General features: G+C 37.1%; 1 protein-coding gene and 1 long non-coding RNA gene across 4 annotated transcripts in view; one reads left to right on the forward strand and one right to left on the reverse strand.

Annotated features, from left to right (window-relative positions):
• LOC134665459 (uncharacterized) overlaps nucleotides 1–18,446 on the reverse strand; it is a 430,855-nt gene extending 412,409 nt beyond the window's left edge. Inside the window, exon 1 of one of the 2 annotated variants that reach the window (XR_010098373.1) lies at nucleotides 18,436–18,446. This is a non-coding gene — a long non-coding RNA (uncharacterized LOC134665459). Of the gene's footprint in view, nucleotides 1–16,470; nucleotides 16,483–18,435 lie in introns of those variants that run through there. The other variant, XR_010098374.1, reaches the window with a different exon arrangement.
• Nucleotides 1–19,086, forward strand: part of LOC134665397 (protein tiptop) — a 424,238-nt gene that overhangs the window by 278,057 nt on the left and 127,095 nt on the right. The window lies entirely within an intron of this gene.

Raw genomic sequence — 19,086 nt, forward strand, 5'->3', positions numbered from 1 at the left:
TTAGTGGTTTTGTCGGCGTGAATGGGCGCCGTAAAGCTGTCGGCTTTTTACTGTTTTTGAATTAGGTGGCGATGTTTTGTGCTACTGTTGAAGGTGCTTTGTGTGGGTTATTTAAATACGCCGCACTAGGCTATACATGTATATATGTATACTTATACTATTTGAAACGTAGGTGGCCTTAAATAAGGCGTTCTTTCGAACCGAGTTTATTAAAATATGTACCCACGAAATTACAAATTGCTTTTCGGTGAAGGAAAACATTGTGAGGAAACCGGACTTCATCAAGTTTTCAGAGAAAAACCTAGAGGTGTTGTAACTTGTAAGGTTAGTTGGCTGTCGCTTTCATAAAAAATTGTAGCAGCGTCAATTCTTGGGATTGGGTAGTAGATAGTTGGAGCCCTGGGCTCCATTAGAATGCATTCGGGAAAATGCTAAAAAGAACAGAAGGTCTACTATATCATGATTTTTCTATAACTCAACTTGGTGATTAATATTACTTACGTGACTTTTTTTGTTATTTTTTCGCGGTATAACAAAGTAATACCTAATTTGGTTTTAACATTTTTTTTATTTAAGTTTTCCTACCCTACCTAACTATTTATCTGTAAAAAACATTTAGACATTTTATCCAAAAACACCTGTTGCCATTGAAGTTAAAAACCATAATGGAAGATGACGATCAGACACCTGCCTTAATTACGAGTACTAATGAACTGATGAATGAAATCTTCATTTTGATAGCAAGGGAATTATAATGATGGTGACATACTTGCGGAGGCTTTCAGCGTGCGTGTGGTCTAACATACCTTCACAATTATGATATATTATTTATCAACAGTAGGTATTTTATAATCAAGAAAGAGTATCTTCTTATGGCTCCTCTACACAATGGGCCAACGCCGGCCCCTCCAAGGGACGCATTTATGCGTAAGAGGGAGCAAGTGATATTGCTATCTCATTCTACCGCATGGCTGCGTCCCTTGGAGTGGCCGGCGTTGGCCCATCCCCAACTAACATTAAGTAGGCGCTAAATTTAAGGGTTAGAAGAGATTTATATAAGCGCCTATTTACTCTTTAGGTGTTGTTCGTGCTCTAAAAATAGGAGTTATAGCCGGCTATAACCCCGTTTTAACCCCGGATTGGGCACAAATTTTATCACCATAAGATTTATAACAGTGCTACAGTAGGGTTAGCGGATAAAAAAAGAGACATAAGAGCGGTATAGTGGAGCTACAATAGTGTTAATTAATTCTTTAGGAGCTAGATGGGTTGCATATAGGTGACTACAAACTGTTGTAGTAGAAGAGCGCTAAAATAGTGTTGTAATAGCGTTGATTAAGTACTTAGGATTTAAAAGGGTGCCAATTAAGCGAAAAATAACTATTTGAGTAGTAGTGTAGGGCCATATATATGAGACTTTCAGCTTTAGATGGTATATTAGCATTTAAAGTCAATATTTGTAACACTCAAGAAGGTAATTGCACATTTTTTCCTTAGCCCTATCTGCTTTGGTTGCAGATGTTTCCATTTTGTATTATTATTCGTAAGCTTGCTCTGTGACAGCTTGAAGTGAAATGTAATGGCGGATAAATAAAAGCAAATAATTATTTTAGATCACTGATGCAGGAGTTATCTGCGGATTTATGATGGCGAAATTAATTACACTGTCAAAAACTATATGTATTACTAACAAAATTTTAATGGGCCTCTGATCCTTTGCATATTTATCTGAATATAATATTTTTTTATTTGTGGTCCACCGTATTTAATTTTCGAAAAAATACTCAATATACGTGAAGTCCGGTTTTAAATATAACAATACTAACATTAGGTCAATATTGAGTAAAAGTATCGATTTTTATGAAGTATTTACGTTCTAATTAATAGTTTTTGTTTTGCTTATTGATTCATCGGTCATCTTAACATGGCGCTATAGGCTTAGGTTCTAAGTAAGACTCTAATAACAGTATAAGATGTACTAAGGTACTGAATAACGCTCGTCTGCGACTACATGATCGATAACGGTGACTCATAACTTCTCTTTTCGACTGTAAGTGATACAAGAGAGTTAAGTAGCGATTATGATACACGGAGCTATAAAAGACTTTTTATCGCCTGTTTAGAACCTTAAGTGAAAATTGCAGCTGCTTATTACTCATATAGATATTAAGGTGTGTAATGGAAAAATATTTAGATAACAAAATACTTCTATGAAGCCGGACGGGCGATTAAATCTGTGTCTCGAATAGTGTCGATGGACTGTCAAGTTGGCAGCGATTCCGTGTTGCCAGGGAGATAGGTCTGAATCCCTTCGAAACCAGTTCGATCGCCAACTAGTTCTTACCAAAATAATTATTATCATTCTCCATGAACGGGTAGGAATGTATAGATTGTCGAGTCTTCCTTTCCCTTTCTTAAAAATATCATACCGTGCTTGTCCAGCAGCGTTTACCACGCTCTGTTCTAATTTCCGTATTTAGAATTTCACGTCAGTTTTGTTAAATGCCTTGGGATTGTAACCCTGGCAACATCGAAGAGGAGGCACCGAGGGAGAATGATTCGGCCATTTTGGGACTTGGATTTTCTTCCCCGACCTAGCCGGGCTCGGCTTTATATTAAATAATTGGGACAACGTTCTCATCTTTGGTAAGTAATCTTACATTCGTTTGTGAAGACCGTGAAATTCGGAATCTGTTGTTGGATTATGCGATTATTGACGTGAACCGTTTATTTCAGCCTGCCCTCAGGTGTACCTTGAGGTTAACCCGTTTCCCGAAAGGGCGAACCAGGAGCGTCCCCCACTTCGGAGTTGATATTCGATCACTCATAAACCCCGGCAAGACGATTTTCCTCCGACAGGTAAGGCGTCGTTCATATACTTTTGTCAGAAATTGTATGGCGTGCCATGCGGCCACATAAAAGTATCCCGCGTAGCGCTGAATTCTATACTGTAATATAACCCCAAAGGGTTACGCATGGAAACCCTTGTTCCTATGTGAAACGGACTCTCACGTGGCACGGACCACAGATTCTTGGCGTGACCTGAGCCAGTGGAACTAATCCCGTACCCGGAATTTTCCAGGAGGTGTCTACTAGGGGCGCGGCCTTTGGTAGGCCAGATTCTGTGCCAGTCGACCTGTGCAGCTGGCCCCGCCAGAGTCGGAGCTATTGGAACCTCCGGCCATCTGGTCGAGAGAGAGCCGTCGACTGTCGCTACAGTGCAGCTAAGCCTTTCACTACTTTTTCCTAAACTGCGATTTTGGACTATTCACCTTTTATTATTAACTATCCAATAGCGCAATCGACCAAGTATCACCAACAATAATTAAAACCCGGTTAGATAAATATAAATTTAGTTTACTATCAATAAGTCGTTAAGTAGTGTTTAAGCTCAAAAGTGTAAACTTAACCAGGCCGGCAATTAAATTGTACCTGTCCACTATCGGGTTGTTTGTTTTATCCCCTTCAGGACCCTTAGTTTAAAAATAAAGTATTACAGGTGGTAGAATTCACTTTGAGCTATAACACTAGCGGCTTAAGATGCATTATAGCGGCCAAAACGGCTACTGTGGATCTTAAAGCTATACATGGACCTCTTAAAGACCTTGATGTCACCAGAGCCTGTAAGCTTAGAATATGTAGCTATTCTACAGCCGTTCTATGTCTTAAGGTGATAAAATAAGTGCTAAGTGTCGCTTAATTGTTTGTTGGGTCGTGTAGAGGAGCCATAAAACAAGATGTCTTGGTAAGCGTTACAGTAGTAAAGGATGACTCACGCTAGACCGGGCCGTACCCGGGCCGGGGCGTCCGACATGTCATTTTCTATGACGGCAGATCGGTGATCACGTGGTTCTTTGGTGCCGGTATAACGTGAGTCTCCTTAAGTGTTGCCAACGTTTCTGGTTTAATAATATTAGTGACTATCAAAATTAATCAGTTTCGAAGTTATCCCCATGTCATGATCATCATCATCATCTCAGCCATAAGACGTCCACTGCTGAACATAGGCCTCCCCCTTGGACCTCCATACGTGCCGGTTGGAAGCGACCCGCATCCAGCGTCTTCCTCATGTATCATTGCTAATTCAAAAGAACAAAATCCAGGAGGGCTATTCCACACGCGAAGTTTGACGTATCATGTTGATTTCCAGTTGATGTGGGAAAATTTGCGTTTTCGAATGCGTACAATATCAAAATTTGACATTAGCAATCCAGAGTTAGGTGCCAACCAAACCAAACCGAACCACACGAGTTCAGAGCCATTATAAACCGTATAGTAGTAATAAAACAAAGTTGATTTTGGTTGAATTATTTTTTCAATTAATGATTTTGGATTGTATCAAATGATAGTGCCTACGTCAAATCATGGGATTTGTTGTCAAGCGGACCCCAGGCTCTCATGAGCCGTGGCGAAATGCCGGGATAACGCGAGGAGGGAGAGAGGGTTGTATCAAATGGTAATACTGATAATATCCACAGTTGATTGAATCAACACTTGATAGATTAGAATCAAAATCAAGTGTTGATTTGACGTGGACGCGAAATCTGACAGTTGTACATGTCTTTGGCCCCAGATGTCTTGTTCTCATAAATAAAACAAATTCCTAATTGCTCCAACGGATTACCAAAGCACTTAACATAAGCCATAGCCATTTAGTGCCTAGAATTCGGCCACAAATACGTTTTAAAAGCGTCATAGATCTTGAACCCTCTACGGATGTCTATTTGCGAGGTGACGGATGGATTGCGTCGATACTAACATTCCTGACTAAAAGCATTTAAGTGGAAGTCAGAAGTTTTTGAGCGGGTGAGGTGTTCAAAAAATATAAACGAGCCTCTACACTCTCTACAGGCTACAGGACAATTAAGTTTTTATTAATGGTATTAGTCGGTCAGGTTTGTTTAAAGTATCAATTTCCTGCCTCGCGCGTCAACGAAACTGTGGAATGAACTGTCGCCTGTGGTATTTCCGGACCGATACGACCTTCAAATCTTCAAGAATAGTGTGCACTAACGCATATTGCAGGTGTCCATGGGCGAAATAATTATTCTTGATAAAATTAGTGACGGTGTGACGTGAACGTCAGAATCACGACAGTAATGAGGTGGCGAGCGTTCCTCATTTTAACAAGGAAATTGACTAATCTGGATCCGAATCAGCGGCAACAAGTATAACCAATCATCCGAATAACCTTTAAACAATACATTCATATTACACAAGTGGGTCTACCGCGATATAATTTTGTTTTTACCTTATATTGCACAGCTGGTGCAACTCAGCTGAAACGTCGGAATTTAAGGTAAAAACAATAAAATTATATGGCGGTAGACTCATTTTTGTAATTAAATATAAGTACAAAACGCGAAAGTTTAGAATACGAATAAGAAATATTTATTTAGTTTAAAGTGTTAAGCTTTACTCATTTTCCACCATACTTAAAAACTACTACGATAAGTTTTATAAAATCAACACGTATCAGAAGCATTTTCAACCTAAAAGTGTGTCAGTATCCATGTTTGCTTTCTGCTAGATGCGCTGTCGCATGCAGCTCACAGCTCATACAAATACCAGTCCATCTACGCGTCTAGATCTTAATGTCATCTCAATATGGAATGTGTGGATATTATATGTATAGCTTTGCTTCATATTTACTGAACGCTTTGGCGAAACACGTAACGTATAAAGAAGAAACACGATAGGTAGGTTAAGTACAGTCACCTGCAATAATATGTTACTCTTCGAAGGCCGCAAAAATATGTGACACGCTCTTCATCATAGGCCTTTTCGTCTATATCAGACGATTTATGGTGTAACACCGTTTTTGGTGGCTAAATAGACCGATGCGAGATCGACATGGTCTACCACACTCTACAAACAAGAGCGTGTCACATATTTTTGCGGCCTTCGAAGAGTAACATATTATTGCAGGTGACTGTACTATTATATAATACTATTTATTCGACGAACTATATACGGCGCGATTCGGGAAATTAATTAGACATTCATTAGATATGAAATAGTAACGATATGTGACGTTCCACGGCAAAAGATCCCTTATGGTCGCAATAATATTGGAGCGCCAACCGCCATATGGTACCTTTTGCCGTGGAACGTCACATATCGTTACTATTTTATATCTAGTGAATGTCTAATTCATTTCCCGAATCGCGGCGATAGTCTGTATCTTTAGGTAGTTAAAAAAGTAAAGTAAAGTTAGATTTCCTCTAATGGCAAAGTAACCCGCTTATCTGATGTAAATGAACCCGACTGTACTGCATTTGCAGTGATTGACCGTTTTCGCATATTTACGTTACGCGCGCTGCACAATCTTCAACTGTAGGCGCATGGCGCAGTTACATTATTTTACAGTAGTTTAACTCCATAGTGATTTAGACCAGGACTCTAGAACTGTGTGGTATGCATAATTTTACATCTGATCCTTGTACCCTGTGGTATTCCTAAGCTTCAAGGTACCCGATGTTGCCAGGCTGAAAAGTGATGCCGTTACCTCCATCAGCCCCTTGAATTTCCCCCTTACTATTCGCGGTCGACAAAATCACATCTTTGGAAATCGGACATAAGTGATTCTGTAGTATTTTTCAAACTGGAAGGGTACGATTATTTGTATTTGTATTTACTTATTCATTCATATAACAATATACATTGTAGATGTCAATTCAATACAATTTTGCGACATATAATTAGAAACTTATTTTAAGATATTTTACTTATTTTATGGCGGCGACCAGGTATGTGTGACTTTTAAATAGGCTCAGTGGTTATTATCCTCGTCATTATTCTCCCTGCAGCACTGAATTTGACCTGTTGAAAGTAGGTACTGATTATAATATTTTAACTGCGCGCACGCGCTGTCATCGCACGCGCATCTGCTTCGTATCCGAACTATTGAGTGCGTACAGATTGATTGGGCTTTGTCTGCTAATGATTTAGGCTCGTATTGTATACTTTACAATTTACGTTCGATTGAGATATGGTATGCAAAACGCCTGTTGTAAATATGTCGGTTACGACTTATTAATTATGGAAATATAATGATAATATTATTACATTCTAAATATTAGTATGCAAGACAGGGGAATTTTCCTTGTATCAGGTTACCTACTTATCATTTTGATTCAGGCATGAATTCGTCTAATTTTATAATACTCGGATTTGGAGTTTATGTTAACTTTCCAAAAATGAAGAACTTAAAAATTGCCGTCTCACGTCGTCGTCTTTTTCTAGCTTAATACTGCATATAATAAAAAATATTTGTTGAAATTTGAACTTTAATTGCTGCCAATAGAGTTAAATATCATATCCACCATATATGGCTTCGTATGCGGTAAGGGGTTAAGACCCTCGTCTGAGGCTGCGTTTCCACCAGAGCTGTGCGATGATGCGTAGCGAGGAATATTTTATTTGGAACCAATAGCATTAACTTTACAGACATAAGTGAATCTTTGCAATAAGATTTACAATTTTTGATAAAACAGTGTGAACGATGGTAATATCTTGTAAAAGAGTTGTCCCGAGTTACTATACTGTGACATATTGTACAGTTTGATTGTGCTATACATTCGTAAGAGTTGCTTATGAAATTAATGAATGAACATCTAGGCCAACTAGATTGATTTAAGAACGTTTTGACGTCGGCGTTTTGGCGCCGGACTCTCTAATCATTCGTTTTAATTTTGACTGATAGGCTGATGTAGTACTCTTGCCAGTTTAACCCTCTATAGGGCACACTTAGATGTTATATGGTGGTCAATTTTGCCATATGATTGTCATCATTTTGATCTTTAAGACGTTAAGGAGAGGAGACTTTTTAAATCTTGGCATGAGACTTTTTAAATCATTGCCGCTAAACTGTTAAATGGAATACGTTCACAAGTCATTCAGAAGTAAAAAGACGGGTGAGCTGTTAAAATTAATAGTCAAAAATGTAAAAGTCACCTGTTTTAGGATCTGGCGCAAAGAAACTAGACAGACAATTAAACAATGTTATTAAAGATACATTGTTAAATGATACAATATACAAAAATGAACACCCAACGGTTATTTTCGAGCAGACGAAATTAAGTAGATTTATATCAAATGTTTCGTCAACTCAAATATAGCTCGCCCACCGGTCACCGCTAATAAAACTAACATAGTCGTTATTCTTCTTGTTTTTATGACAGCATCATATTTTACGATCGTAAATTATTATTAGCACACTCAAAAACATAATAATTCTCTTTCACTCGCGTCCTAATTTAAACCTTAACTCAACGGCTTTAAATCTAAAATTATTTGTCATTTATTTTCACTTGATACGTTTCACTTTTCTTAAAGTTACATGTGATGACCACCTACATGTTAGACTGATATTTTGCTGACCGCGTTTTGAAGCGCTTAATATGGCGTTTTGAGTGATTATATTTCAGTCCTTTAAATTTTATCTGGCGCCACCGTCTTTGCCATTTAATTTTTAATTTAGAACGCGTTTTCAATTTGACTTTTGGTTTCCTTTCTTTAGCTTCCATGGCGCCATTTGTCTCTTCTTTAGTTGTCATTAGTTTAGAACCTTTTTAGTAAATTATACACTTCATTTATTTTATTATCATGGCGCCACTTTTCTCGTTCTTTCATTTTTTCACTTTATAATTTCTTTTATTATCATGGCGCCACTTTTCTCGTTCTTTCATTTATTCACTTTATAATTTATTTTATTATCGTGGCGCCCCACTTTTCTCGTTCTATAATTTTTTCACTTTATTTTGGAACATTTTAGAACACTTAAAGTTTTTTTGATCATTTTTATGATCATGTTCCTTTGGGCCAATGTCTTGTCTAATCAAATCAAGTTAGTTTAATTTTGAAAAGTTTTGCTACGCTTCGTGATACTGGCTAGTAAATTTCTTTCTTTTGTTTTGGTGACACCGTACCTTTGCTATTTAATTTTAGAATGTTTTCGTAAATTTGACCGTTTAAAATGAACCTCTGTAGTTAATCTTCTTGGCGCCAGTCTTCCCGTCTTTTGATTTATTTTAAGTTCTGAAACGTTTTAGAAAACTTTTAAATTTTTGTGATAATTTTTTGACAATTCTTCCGTGGCGCCATATCAAATCTTTTTTTTTATTTTCTTGTTAGTATTTAAACTTTATATTATTTCGGGCGCTGTAATTTTTTTTTCCAAAACTATTTTTTCCTTTGTTACAAAATTTCACTATTAATGCCAGACGATTAGTTAAAATTAATAGGATATATTTATTTTAATGGTGCCACTGTCTATGTTAATACTAACTAAATATATTGTAAAATATAATATATCTCTCTAGATATTTATATTTAATGATCTGTTTAGCCCGATTGCATCAGTTTTATTTTATTAACTGTCTTTATAATAATAATAAATATATATCGCGTTCCCAAATATACATATGAAATACCTTTCTTGCAACAACTTGAAAAACTTTTGCAATATGTAACCACAAAAAAGAAAAAGTATAAGATTATAGCTAGTGGAGACTGGAACTTTAATACTTTGAAAAAGGAGAAGAATACTTTAGAGTTGATAAGCCTGCTAAATAACTACAATATACAAATGCATATAAAAACCCCTACTAGAGGTAAGTCATGTATTGACCACATAGCTAGTAATGTTAAAAAAGTTATACCAAATGTGCTTCCACTAGCCCTTTCTGATCACGAGACAGCTCAAATAATAACAATAAAATCAGTCACTACCGTTGAACGAAAACTCTACTATGCCATTAGAAGAGACTATAGCTCTGAAAACATTAATAAATTTAAAAGCTGTATGTCATCCTTAACGTTTGCACAAGTTCTAAATGAAACGGATACTGACGCAGCCTTCCAGAGCATCCATGAACTGTTAGTTTTATTTAATGACTTGTGCTTCCCGCTCGTGAGGCGAAAAATCCATAATACGCATAGCAATAACGGATGGTTAACCCGTGGTATTCGACGTTCTTGTTTCAGTAAGAGAAAGCTGTACCTAAAATACCTGCAGGAACCTGGGAACAAACATCCAAACAAGCGTACATACGCTAATTACACTAAATTGCTCCGGAAGTGTATACATAAAGCACACCAATTGCACAATAGTAGATTGATTAATCATGCCAAAAGTAAAGCACAGGCTACTTGGCAAATTATCAATGGTCATACCTTCAAAGAACCTCAATTTATTAACTGTATTGAGAACGATCAAACGAAGTACACAGATCCTACAGATATTGCGGAGCTATTTAACAACTTTTTTATTAATGTTACTAACGTACCTGTTGCAAATAGCTTGTCACAGGATCAGTCGTATCTAGAATATCCTACAAATGCTAAAACTATCTTCCTTAAACCTTACGATACACGAGATATATACAAGATTATATTGTCCTTAAACAATAGTAATGCAGTAGGCATAGACAATATAGCAACCAAAATATTAAAGCACTGTGCAGAAGACATTGCTCTTCCACTCACACACATTATAAACTTGTCCTTTGAACAAGGTAAATTTCCCGCCAGTCTTAAGCGTTCAATAGTCAAGCCCATATTCAAAAAGAATAACAAAATGTCTATGGATAACTACAGGCCCATTACTATTATTCCAGTGATTTCTAAAATCCTTGAAAAAGCTATCCACGAACGTCTGTTGAACTTTCTCACTTCTTGCTCAATCTTAAGCAATCAGCAATATGGCTTCCGTAAAGGAAGCTCTACTACGCTGGCTTGCTTTAATCTTGTAAAATTAGTAACGGAATCAATAAATGATGATACTCCCGTAGCAGCTGTCTTTCTGGATCTTAGCAAGGCGTTCGATTTTGTAACCCATTCGATACTATTGAACAAGCTGGAAAGGTGTGGCATAAGAGGAAACGCGCTGAACTGGATAAAAAGTTACCTCACTGAAAGAGAGCAATGTACAGAAATACAGCAGATTATTAACAATGAGCTAGTGTCTGTAAGATCTCAATATAAATTTAATAGATGCGGAGTACCACAAGGGAGTATACTTGGCCCATTATTATTCCTTGTATACATCAACGATCTACCTAACCAAGTACAACATAAGTGCATAATGTTTGCAGATGACACCACCTTGGTAATAAAGTCTGACAATTTGATTAACTTCAATAAAACTATAAATGACACATTAGTTAATGTAATGCACTGGCTCAATATAAATAATTTAAAAATAAATATTAATAAAACATGTGTAATGCAATTTAGAACACATAGAGGCGTAGACATCGATTTGGATATTCAATATGATAACGAGAGTGTTAAAGAAGTAGAATTCACCAAATTTCTAGGGATACACATAGATAAATTTTGCAGCTGGAAAAGTCATGTAGCTAATGTATGTGAAAGGCTCGACAAGTTTGTATTTGCTCTAAGGCGACTTAGCAACATTTCCTCTAAAGCTGTGGCCTTAACAGCCTACCACGGACATGTCTCCTCCATCTTGAGCTATGGATTATTGATCTGGGGCAACTCTGTAGATGTCCATAAAGCATTCGTGGCTCAGAAAAAATGTGTACGGGCCGTTTGCAGTGTCCACTTTCTAGAACCATGCAGACCATTATTTAAATCTACAAAAGTTCTTCCATTGCCATGCATGTATATATTACAGGCATCTTTGTTTGTGAAAGAGCACCCTGAATATTTTGACACAAATATTACCTTTTTCCCTAGATCGACCAGACGTAAAAATCAAATATTCTTACCTAGAGCAAGGAAAAATGTGTTCAAAAACAATGTTTTCTCAATGATCATCCAAATTTATAATAAACTACCAAAGCGTATTTTAGAATCTGAACCGAGGCTATTTAAAAATGCCCTACGTGAATGGTTATTATTAAAGTGTTATTATTCAATTCAAGAATTCATGTCAGACGAAAACCAATAAGTTTATTAATGACATATGTTGTTTTAACATCATCACTTAATAATTCATCATATTGACATTAATAATTTTTAATTGTAATTTTTATCATCCGATAATTATGACTGTATATCTTAAATTGTAATGTTTGCATGATTGCTTGCCGCTTACCTTGTATTGCATGCCTATCATAGAGTAGAACATAAGGACTACTTTTATTTTAAGACCTACGATTGTAACAATCAAACTCTATGTTCTCGCAATAAACATATTTCATTTCATTTCATTTCATTTCATTTCATTTCATATAAATCATAACTTTTCTTGGATATCTGGGTCTTTCATTTTAAATCACAGTTTTAAAATAAACTTATAAATAATATAGATACATTTTATAGCAAATGAGCATGTTATACCAAGATATGTAATCTTAAATACTGTTTTTTGCGTAAGTTGTAAACTTCCAGAGAAGATTTACTTAATAAAAAAAAAATTACATTATTTTTAAGGTGTAGAGTCGGACGAAGCTAAATCTACAAAGACTTTGCAATCACAAATTGTAGAAAAACATTTTTTTTTAATGTGAAGCTGAGTTTACTGATTTCAACTTAGTGTAATACTTGGTTTGTACAGTTAGTGGTAAAATTTATACAACAGAACAGATTTTTAACATCGAAGACTAAGAAATAATTCCCATGCGTATAAAAGATAATCAATTTAACACACTACTCAAACGACCTCGAGAACACAGCAATTCGTCGTTTGCCAGATGTACAATATTTACATAACAGTACCAAGAGGCCAATTCTAAAGTAAGAGTTTGTAATATCATTTGAAACTAGATGACCCGGCGAACTTCGTTTCACCTATATCTATATTTTTTTGACACTTTCTTAATTTTTTCTTTCATAAGAACCTTCTTCTCACAATAACTAACACAACAAAAAAGAATTAGCGATATTGGTCCACCCGTTCAAGGGACATAGGGATTGATTTTTATGTACCTATATAATAGTTAGATAAGTGGGAACAGAATTGACACGATTACGTCTCAATGATGTGCGCAAGGAACAATTAGCGTGAGCGACTGTCAAAGTCGTATCAAAACCAAATCCAAACCTTCACAAATTGTTGACCCAGATTCGGCCTCCTATAGTTTTATTGCCAATTTTACATTGCCACTTATATTGCTTTTATTATTAGTTTTATAGTGCAACATTCGTTTTACAGTGGGAGTTATTCTCTCTAATCTTGTACGCTAGTGAGTCACGTGTGGGTTTTTATTCGTGTTTTATTTGTTATGGTGTAAGTGGATTAGCTAATATTGACAAGTGGTTTAATTAATTTTATACTGATTTTTAATATCTCTAATATCAGTATAAAATTAATATTACTAATATTAATAGTCTAGTTTTTCGATTGACTGCAAGTGAAGCGATATTTAAATAAATTTCTTTATAGTGGCTGAATACAGTCAAATAATAAGTAATAGTTCATATGAGCATTATTTAGGGTTTACTTTTAGGTAGCTACACATTTTGCTATGTACCTATTCAGTATTTAATGACGGCCATACCGCGAGATATAAATGGCTAAGTCCGTAACCGATCCTATATCTCAAATTGACAAAACATCATCTTCATTTGAGCCCCCTGTCGCCCACTGATGGGCTATCCCTCTCTTCGTCTAAGCTATTTCCCCCGATGCTGGGCTAGCCTCATCCAGAAGTGCCCCGCAATCTTCCAAATGTCGTCCATTTAAAGAGCTAATAAGCACCAGGCGCTTTTGACATCCAAAAAAAACATATTTCAACTGAACCAATGACAAAATTGCGAAATAAACCTCTTAAAACGTCAAACATCACACATTCAACAAGCTTGACCTACCCAAAACCAAACCAGTTATAAGAAATCCATCCATCCTTATTTGTTCTCCATTGTCTCTGTCACAGTATCAATCAGCATTGACACTATTCCTGACCTTTCATCAACCTTATTCCAACTACATAAAGTCGATTAATGATCATTTCAGTGTGATGGGAGTTCCATCAACACTTCACTAACCAGTCGTGAACCTTATTTAGAAAGGAATAACGTCGAAGAATGGTTAGTTGAGTGGGTTTATTCTGGACGTCACCCGTCCGTCGCGCGATTATAAATGAACCGGGAATTCCGATGCGGGACTTGGGGGCCCGGAGAGGAATAGACGTTATTTTAGTACTTGGTGATGGACGGATTGATTCAGAAGTGCTGGCGCATAGTATCTATAAAATTACATATTTATATGTAGAATAGGATCCGCCATAGTTTGTATTAAAATCTATAAATTATATGCAGATTAGAATATACATACATTGTAAGCGTTCGAAGTGACTTTTATAGTCTGGCAAGCTAATTTTGTCGATAGAAAAAAGGCGACAGCATTGAAAAATGTTTTACTGACAAAGTTGTTTTGCCAGACTTAAATTAAAAACAAATCGACGTAGAACAGATCGATCACAATAAGCTCAATAAGGCATTTTGTGTAAAATGAAAATAACATTTACAGTACATATGGTCCTATTTTCTCGCACTAGTGCGTAAAATAGCACTTTTCGTGCGACGTCAAAAGTTTAAAGGGCCATATGTACTGTAAAACGTTGTACGATACACGTGCAAATAGGTAATTCGCAACTCGTGTCGATTCAAAACACTCCCTTCGGTCGTGTTTTAATTTATCACCACTCGTTTCGAATTTCCTCTTTTCCGCACTTGTATCGTAAATAACTATTGTACGTGTCAATAAATGTCATGGTCATCTCTTAAAATGACCTTCACTGTGTTCCATATCCAAATTTGAATTAATATATTGTCATAAGATAATACGTACTAAGTGACATGACAACGAATAATTCATTGTGACATGACAATAAAATTATTTTATTGTCATTGTCGCGTTGATGGATCTGTGACCTCACGCGGCAAGACAGGTCGCGAAGCCAATTCTGTTTTAACAATTTGATCTTATTTTGACACGACCGTGACTGTGGTGAGTGTGAGCACCAATCGGCATGTTGGAGTCTTGTCATATCATAAGGTATTTCGCTCGCACTTATTGGTGCGCGTGAGATGCCTGATAAAAGTGATAAAGATAACAGAACTTCATAGACTAGGAATCCTCAAGACCGAGTTTAGAGCAATTATATCATGCAACTGATGATGCCGAAAATGCGGGGGTGCGCGGGACGAGGTGAGCGAAGTCCCGTCCCGTGATTGGTCCGTTCAAAGACACGGACGTCACACAAACACTTTCGACTCGAATATGGAGTAAAATTATCGTAGGCAGAGGGGGTAGCGCGACTATGCTCTGTCTAGAGGATTCCTAGTCTATGCAGGACTCAAGTGTGGCTACCACAAGTTTGGCACTAACATAAACGCTATCGAGAACGTAACTTACTTTCTATGCATCTCACTCGTACTCACGTATTAGTGCAAGCGAGATGTATAGAAAGTAAATTATGTAGACGTTAATACCTTTGACACTGTCAATGACTCATGGTACAGGTAAATGAACCCACTGGTTAACAGTCCGCCAGACGGAATCGGCCTGTCAGTTAGAACGAAAAGTTAACAGTTCCGAAGAACTGACAGGCAGATACCACCCGGTGGACTGTTAATCAGTGGGCCCCTTAAAGGTCGTATCAAAAAGAGGTGAAAACCATGTAAACTTATTAAAACAGGATCAACCTCTATGTGCCAAATCAAAAATCCTTGATACCTACAGTGTGAATCAAGATTAAAGGATACAAAATGAATATGTTGTGACTCGACTGATTCGTTTAAAGGACAGTAAATCAATAAATCGGGACACGGACACGTCATTCTCATCTGTCGACGACCACAAATGATTGCGACATGAAATGATTCATTTGGAAATTTTCAATGAGGGATTTACAAAAATACTTTTAACTCTCTCTCTCTTCCTAGCTATCCATCCCACATGGTGGTGGGGTCAGCTTTCCTGCTTAACCTTCTCCACTTCGCCCTATCCACGACATCATCCTCGGATAACTTGCACTCACTCATGTCCTTTAGCACTACATCCTTCCATCTTGTTCTGGGTCTGCCCCTAGATCTTCGACCTGGGATGGAAAGTTGTAGCGCCAAATTTCCTACGTAGTCAGAAGGCCTTCTTTTTACGTGACCATACCATCGCAGCCTGCACACACACAAACACCACAGTCACGGTCGTGTCAAAATAAGATCAAATTGCACAAAAATACTTTTAACATGCTTTTAAAAACAAGTGCGAGTCGGACTCGCTCACCGAGGGTTCCGTACTTTTTAGTATTTGTTGTTATAGCGGCAACAAAAATACATGATCTGTGAAAATTTCAACTGTCTGTCTATCACGGTTCATGAGATTACAGTCTGGTGACAGACAGATGGACGGACAGTGGAATCTTAGTAATAGGGTCCCGTTTTTACCCTATGGGAACGGAACCCTAAAACGGTCAGTCCAACATATGTGTTTGATACCGTACCATCATCATCATCATCTGAGGCATTACAGTCGCGGTAAAACCTAAACATATTCACAAAAATCCAGTCCAATCTATTCGTGGCTTTCCTTCTCCAACTTGTCACCTAGGCGACTCGACCGTCCAACTGAGCTTGGGCCTGCCTCTACCACTGCGGGCCTCCGGCCTCCGGTTAGCCTTCAAGGCGTTTGGGTACTTCGGCCTCGTCAACGCAACACGCGCCCTGCCCATCGCAGCCCATTATACCACCTACCACTAATAATTATCCACATTTACATACTAATTAGCTAAAAGCTATCGTTTAATGGATTCATTGAAATACACCAATGAGTCAAAATTTGCAGAAAAGTTTTCTGTTGTGACTTTATGGTTTTTAAGAGCTATTTAATATATGTAAGTACATATATTGAAACTTTAAAAGTGGTTCTTTTGACAAACGAAAGGAACTAACCACATTTACGTATGTTGCGCACTTATTATGCAACATATTACATTTTATGACAAAAACACATCCGTTCTCGTCTTAACAGTTTAAAATATGTCTCGCAACAGTTTAATTTCCAAAAACACAGCGCGTAATTATCTCATTACCATTATGGTCATTATTCCTTTTTTTTCGTTTTATTCCACACTAGCGACTTGCCATGCACGGGTTACAAAACCGTAACAAATTATACACATAAACCTTCCTAATGAATTACTCTATTGATAGGTGAAAACGGCATGGTTCATTAGTTTTTGAGTTTACCTAAGTATGTCGAACATACAGACAGAAGACAGAAGCGACGGAGGACTTTGTTTTAATCAAAACGTACATTTCATTAAAAGTATTTTCAATATAAATTGAACATTTTCGAATTTCAGAAGTAATATTTGTCAACATCTGTAATTAAACAATTCAAATTATCACCACATCTATATTATGATAATTGAAAAATATACCAACAAAATAATTATCTGAAACCAAACGTGCATTGCAGATGACATTAATGAAATCAAAGTACCACAATCATGAGCGCAACTTTTAATATTTCAACACGATTGCTACACTTTTATATTTATAGTTAACATAAATTTGTCATAAATAACTGACATTAGGATCTGTCAACTACCGTTGAGTGGAAACGTACGAAAATGAGTCAATCTCCAAAATTAACTAAACGATTGACACAGATTCTACATAATGTGGAGAATTGATGAATGATTCATATTGTTTCGCCATCTCTTCTTCCGTAGGCGAAACAGAAATGGTAATGACATTTGATCGTGAACTATACGGAGCAACATTCAACTTTTAAAATAGTAGGTTTGATATCGATTTGACATTATTCGTGAAGCACGCTCGCTGTGCTCAACGGCGCTGGAAGCACTGCAAGTAATGTCAAATCTATATCGAATCAAGTACATGTATTTTTTTCAGATTAGGAAAGTCACTAAAATATTTATAAATAGACAAACTTTTTAGTACAAAATATCGTTAAAACAAAATATGTCACAATAGAGGTTAGATCCAAAAATATTGAGAGATTGCAAAGTAAAAAACTACACCCAGCTTTTTCTGCACTCCTGATCTAAACATTAATAAACTCTGAAGCAATATTTCAAACAAAGCCCTATCTTAAGATCAAAAGCATGTCCATACCGTTCGATAACTCCACCGTCTCATTACCAGCTCAAGGTAATAAAGTCATGATTTTGTAGGCACCCTTATTTAAAAAAATAACCATGGCACTGGCTGTCACATTCTGCCGACTACTTCTAGGCTCCGATGCTGCCCGAAACGACCTTACACTCGACTTTAAAACGACTTAAACACCAATAACCCGCAAACAAAATTAAACTTAAGCTGTGGAGTTTAGAGTTGAGAATTGCTCGAGGTTTTGAAGGTAGTTAGAATGTAAAATAGGGTGTTGCGGCCGCCATCGCGACATTAAATTGTAATCGAACACTTTACACTGACGGTCTCTGGGAAATATCGCGTACGGATAGTATAAATATGCAGTTATCTTTCTTTTTAGTTAACGTACGTTTGCATTATGCGGCAGGCACGTGTGAATAAAATTTTAGTGCCGGCCTGTTTTGGCGAGAGTTAGCAGCGGTGCGGATTGGATTTTTCCGGTTTGAGGATGTTTTGGTTTTAGTTCGTGTTGTTTTAGGGTGTTTAGACTGTTTAGGACTTTGTTGAACTTGTGTTTAGTATTTGACGTGTTTTAAGGATGATTCACGCTAGACCGGGCCATGTCCGGGCTGGAGCTTCCGGCTCTTACTTTTCTATGACATGACAGGTGCTCGCGTGATGCTTTCCATTATTTTTTTGCTTTCCATAGAAAACTATGCGCCTAGGGTTTGCACGACGGATCTGAAATGTATGGGAAGATCCGCGGATCCGGATAATTGCATTCATTTCGGATCCGGATTGCAAACCCTAGACGCGCCGGAAGCTCCGGTCCCGACACGGCCGGGCCTACCGTGAGTCATCCTTTAAGTAATTAATTCTTGTGATGTTTTGTGATCAGGTTTCAGCTATATAGATTTTATATGTCGATTCTTTTTCAGGCAGGTTTTCATAATGGCAAAACCAGAGCCGATAGATCGTTGTTTTGAAATATTTTCTCCGATATATCTTTAGCCAAAATGTACCTGCAGTTGTCATCCGGACGTCACCTCAACAGCT

Source organism: Cydia fagiglandana, chromosome 6, assembly GCF_963556715.1.
Source record: "Cydia fagiglandana chromosome 6, ilCydFagi1.1, whole genome shotgun sequence".
NCBI lineage: Eukaryota > Metazoa > Arthropoda > Insecta > Lepidoptera > Tortricidae > Cydia > Cydia fagiglandana.